Here is a 5900-nt window from a genome sequence, read left to right on the forward strand (position 1 = left end):
GCTCGGCTACTCCGGCCGGCTGGACGGGTTTAGTGACATCTCTGAACAGTCAAAGGGGCTGTGTCTGTGACAGAGTGTCCATAGTCAACGTCTTTCTTCAGGAGTTCTGGGAACCGGGGTGATGCGAAACTTTTTTGATGTGTGTATTTTCCTTACAGCTTTCGTATATGTTAAAAACTGACAAGCACAAATTGCAGGACTGTGTATTGGGTAAGGTATCATTAAGGGGCTAGGAGACATTATTTTGTAGATTTTAGTCCGATATGCAAACATGGTATTTTGAAAGTTCATTTTTTATTTAAATAACTTTTGTATTTTATGTATGTTTCTACCGTGTCCTTCCTTTTTCTTTACCTACTAGATCCTCTGTTGCCTTCAGTATTAAACCTCTGAATGCTAGCCGTTCGCCTTGCACTGTTTTCCTTTCGCTCACGTGTTCAGCTCCGCCCTGGGCGTCAGTGTACTAGACCCGCCCCACATTGCCGCAGAATCCGGCTGCTGGACCCCCACATGGGGCGATGCTCAGCACGGCACGCACGCAGACACGCGAGTGGGGCGCGGGGCGCGTCAATCAATACCCCCAGCAGCTGAGCCGGCCAGCTCGGCGCTGCGAGGCCGCGTTTAGGCGCACTCTGTGCTGTTGGTGCCCTGCCCTGCCCTTCCACTGGCTGTCTCCCGCCACAGCGGGGGGGGGGGGGGGGGGCCCGGGCCGCGCTTTGTCCATCGTCGGTGCGTGGCGCTGCGTGATTTATTCACCGCCGCGCCGGCGCGCATCTGCGACCCGGTCGCGTTCTCTGCCTATACCGCAGCACTGCACGCGTCCGCTCTCGCTGTCATCGGCTTCGTGACGCACGGGACCGGCCAGAGCGGAATGTGGTTTGGAGCAGGTGCCTCTGGAGTGGCTTTAAGCGCTTTTCGCTGTTACGTGACGCCAAATACCAACACGCTGTGATTTCAAAACTTGACATACGGAGCTGTCTTCTGCCAGCCTGGGATCGAAAGAGGAACAAAAACTCATCAAGCTGCAAATATCTACACCTGCATCTACATGCCCTGTAAGCTACTGTACGTTGCGTGGTGGATGTTACCCTGTACCACTGCTAGTCATTTCCTTTCCTTTTCCACTTAAAAATAGAATGAGGTGAAAATGAATATTGATTTAGCTGACGAAAGGACATCCAACGGCCTTGCCGCAGTGGTAACACCGGTTCCCGTCAGTTCAACGAAGTTAAGCGCTGTCGGGCTGGTTTAGCACTTGGATGGGTGACCATCCCGACTGCCCAGCGCTGTTGGAAAGCGGGGTGTACTAAGCCCCTGTGAGGCAAACTGAGGAGCTTTTTGATTGAGAAATAGCGGATCTGCTCTCGTAAACCGACACACGGCAAGAAGAGCGCTATGCTGACCACATTCCCCTCCATGTCCACATCCAGTGGCGCCTGTGGGCTGAGGATGACACGGCGACCGGTCGATGTCGTTGGGCCTTCATGGCCTGGTCGGACAGAGTTTAGTTTATAGACGAAAGGACAAAATATAAGAATTATTGAAATAAAAAGGGAGTTTTTAATATACCAAGTTTGCAAATCGGACTAGAAAGTATAAAATAACGTTTCCTAGTCCCTTAAAGACACCTAAATCCAAACACAGAGTCCTGAAGTTTGTGATCGTGAATTTTTAACAGCTATCAAATCTGTAAGGGAAATAAAGAAAATACGGGATGAATGGGTAGCTTTCAGAGATGCCATAGTGAGGCCGACAAAAGTGTAAAAACTTCCTGGCAGATTAAAACTGTGTGCCGGACCGAGACTCGAACTCGGGACCTTTCCCTTTCGCGGGCAAGTGCTCTACCGACTGAGCTACCCAAGCACGACTCACGCCCCATCCTCACAGCTTTACTCCTGCCAGTACCTCGTCTCCTACCTTCCAAACTTTACAGAAGCTCTCCTGCGAACCTAGCAGAACTAGCACTCCTGAAAGAAAGATAGACCACTTGCCCGCGAAAGGCAAAGGTCCCGAGTTCGAGTCTCGGTCCGGCACACAGTTTTAATCTGCCAGGAAGTTTCATATCGGCGCACACTCCGCTGCAGAGTGAAAATCTCATTCGGGAAAAAGGAAAAAATACAAGGCCTAGTAAAAAAAGATAGTAAACTCACGAGATATTACATATAGTTGACAAAATGGGAAAATATAAAAATTACTAAATAAAAAAAGGATTCTTAATGGACCACGTTTGTAAATGGGACTAAAAAGTGTAAAATAACGTCTGCTAGACCGTTACATACACTCCTGGAAATTGAAATAAGAACACCGTGAATTCATTGTCCCAGGAAGGGGAAACTTTATTGACACATTCCTGGGGTCAGATACATCACATGATCACACTGAGAACCACAGGCACATAGACACAGGCAACAGAGCATGCACAATGTCGGCACTAGTACAGTGTATATCCACCTTTCGCAGCAATGCAGGCTGCTATTCTCCCATGGAGACGATCGTAGAGATGCTGGATGTAGTCCTGTGGAACGGCTTGCCATGCCATTTCCACCTGGCGCCTCAGTTGGACCAGCGTTCGTGCTGGACGTGCAGACCGCGTGAGACGACGTCTCCTCCAGTCCCAAACATGCTCAGTGGGGGACAGATCCGGAGATCTTGCTGGCCAGGATAGTTGACTTACACCTTCTAGAGCACGTTGGGTGGCACGGGATACATGCGGACGTGCATTGTCCTGTTGGAACAGCAAGTTCCCTTGCCGGTCTAGGAATGGTAGAACGATGGGTTCGATGACGGTTTGGATGTACCGTGCACTATTCAGTGTCCCCTCGACGATCACCAGTGGTGTACGGCCAGTGTAGGAGATCGCTCCCCACACCATGATGCCGGGTGTTGGCCCTGTGTGCCTCGGTCGTATGCAGTCCTGATTGTGGCGCTCACCTGCACGGCGCCAAACACGCATACGACCATCATTGGCACCAAGGCAGAAGCGACTCTCATCGCTGAAGACGACACGTCTCCATTCGTCCCTCCATTCACGCCTGTCGCGACACCACTGGAGGCGGGCTGCACGATGTTGGGGCGTGAGCGGAAGACGGCCTAACGGTGTGCGGGACCGTAGCCCAGCTTCATGGAGACGGTTGCGAATGGTCCTCGCCGATACCCCAGGAGCAACAGTGTCCCTAATTTGCTGGGAAGTGGCGGTGAGGTCCCCTACGGCACTGCGTAGGATCCTACGGTCTTGGCGTGCATCCGTGCGTCGCTGCGGTCCGGTCCCAGGTCGACGGGCACGTGCACCTTCCGCCGACCACTGGCGACAACATCGATGTACTGTGGAGACCTCACGCCCCACGTGTTGAGCAATTCGGCGGTACGTCCAGCCGGCCTCCCGCATGCCCACTATACGCCCTCGCTCAAAGTCCGTCAACTGCACATACGGTTCACGTCCACGCTGTCGCGGCATGCTACCAGTGTTAAGGACTGCGATGGAGCTCCGTATGCCACGGCAAACTGGATGACACTGACGGCGGCGGTGCACAAATGCTGCGCAGCTAGCGCCATTCGACGGCCAACACCGCGGTTCCTGGTGTGTCCGCTGTGCCGTGCGTGTGATCATTGCTTGTACAGCCCTCTCGCAGTGTCCGGAGCAAGTATGGTGGGTCTGACACACCGGTGTCAATGTGTTCTTTTTTCCATTTCCAGGAGTGTATAACCGAAGCCCATACCCATACTCCCGAAACTGAAATTTGTGATCGTGAACTTTTAATAATTATGAGACACACAGGAAAGAAATACAGTATCAAAGAAATGGGTAGCCTTGAAACATGACATACTAAAAAGTAGCTGAGGATCAGGGGGGCAGAAAGACAAGGCGCAGTTGAAACCAGTAGATAACACACGAGGTTCTGAATTCAGCTGACGAAATGAGAAAATATACAAGTTATTGAAATAAAAAATAAATTTTTAATACATCACGTTTCCAAATCTTAATAAAACGTTACATGTACCTAGGCCTATACACATAGTCCTGGAATTTGTGTTTGTGTATTTTTATAGTTACAAAAGTACATCTAAGATTTAAAACGACAAATGTGAGGCACACACTATAGACGATGTGGGACCACACTTATCATTCGTTCCCAGACCAAATAATATGGCAAATCTAACCTGACCACAGTTTATTGCAAATTAATAAGACAGATATAAACAGAAAGAAATAATGCTCGCATACTTGAAATATTGTGCCTCTATACGAGCCCTAACCCTACTGGTCTTTCCTTCGTGGTCCTTACGGGACATGTACGTTGGTAGCAGTAGAATCGTTCTGCAATCAGCCTCAAATAGCGGCTCTCTAAATTTTCTCAATAGTGCTCCACGAAAAGAACGTTGCCTCCCCTCCAGAGATTTCCATTAGAGTTCCCGAAGTGTCTTCTGAATACTTGCGTCTAGTTACAGTTCAAATAAAACAATTTATCTGTTTCAGTCGCTTTCGGTTTCTCCTACGGCGCGTTTCGAGAGTTTATACTCTCATCTTTAGGTGGAAAACAGCGACGTCTTGTTACATGACAAGATACCGCTGTTTTCTGGCTGAATGTGAGACTGTAAACTCTCGAAATGCGACGTGTTAGAAAAAAAAAAAAAAAAAAAGACTGACTCCCGGCTGGTCCCGGCGGAGGTTCGAGTCCTCCCTCGGGCATGGGTGTATGTGTTTGTCCTTAGGATAATTGAGGTTAAGTAGTGTGTAAGCTTAGGGACTGATGACCTTAGCAATTAAGTCCCATAAGATTTACACAACTTTTTTTTTTTTTTTTTTTTTTTTTACTGACTCAGATAAATACCCGGCAATATTCACATGTGCTGACATTGAATCAGTCATTGTAAATACAAAAGCAGCTTATGAATGTAGTAGTCATTGCTACTGTCTAATAGCTTTTTTATCAATGAAACTTAATGAAGTGACATGATGGAACATCATAGTCTGATGTCTGTGTGTGGACAGGCTACAAGATGTACTACTGTCCAGCTTTCGCAGTTATAAAGTCTGCCTTAGTTTGATATCAAGTGCAGAAGTCGCAGTCCTCAGAGGCGAAGGCCGATGAGATGAAGGCGCATGGTCCACTGGCTTGCTGCACAGGAGAACAGCGCAGGTGAAGACAAAGAGTAAGTCTGGGGCTGTATTCCTCAAAGGTCTAGGACGATGAGGTGACAGCTCATTGTTGACGTATTGACTGTTCAGGAGGACAGCACAAGGGAGGATGGTGAATAACTCCAAAGCCGGAGTCCTTAAGGGACACGGTTGTTGAGGCGAACGCTCGTAGTAAACTGGCTGGCTGTTCTGGAACATGGCACGGGGTATGCGGTTCTGGGTCATCGGCTGGACTAGATCAGTGGCAATGACCAAACTGGTTCAGTATCCGCACCAAACTGCTGTTACAGCGTCTGGTTGAGTAGTGAAGACCAACCTGGTTCGATGGCTGGCACCGAACTGGTCTGTGGCCGTCCGTCAGCATAAGTCACGTAGCGGTGGACGATTATAGCACAGCCTCCCTGCGGGCACTTGACCAGACGAACGCAAGTAATACCCTGAATGTCGCATTTTCTACTGTCGAAGAAAACACCGCCTGTTGGCAATGCGGGCGCCGCTGGTCACAGCGACAGCTGCCATTCTTTCGTACGGCAACAACCCGCTGATGTGGTTGTTGTCCTGGATTGTTGTGTTTGGGTCTCAATGATACGGCACTGGCAGACTCATGACTCGGCAAGCCGCAGAAGAAGTCTGTATTACTGGCCGGTTGCATGTGCGGATCAGCAATGTTGTCGCCTTTGCTCCTCCATCCATGCTCTTTCGGTCTTTGGAATTCTTCTTTCTCTTTGAGACGGTACCAAACTCTTTACTCTTTTTCGAAACA

The 5900-nt window shown here is 49.3% G+C and overlaps 1 pseudogene; it reads left to right on the forward strand.

The window, feature by feature from the left end:
* The first annotated feature begins 1177 nt into the window (after window positions 1-1177).
* Window positions 1178-1295, forward strand: LOC126420238 (5S ribosomal RNA; annotated as a pseudogene).
* Window positions 1296-5900: the final 4605 nt, after the last annotated feature.

Source organism: Schistocerca serialis, chromosome 9 (genome assembly GCF_023864345.2).
Source record: "Schistocerca serialis cubense isolate TAMUIC-IGC-003099 chromosome 9, iqSchSeri2.2, whole genome shotgun sequence".
Classification (NCBI taxonomy): Eukaryota; Metazoa; Arthropoda; class Insecta; order Orthoptera; family Acrididae; genus Schistocerca; species Schistocerca serialis.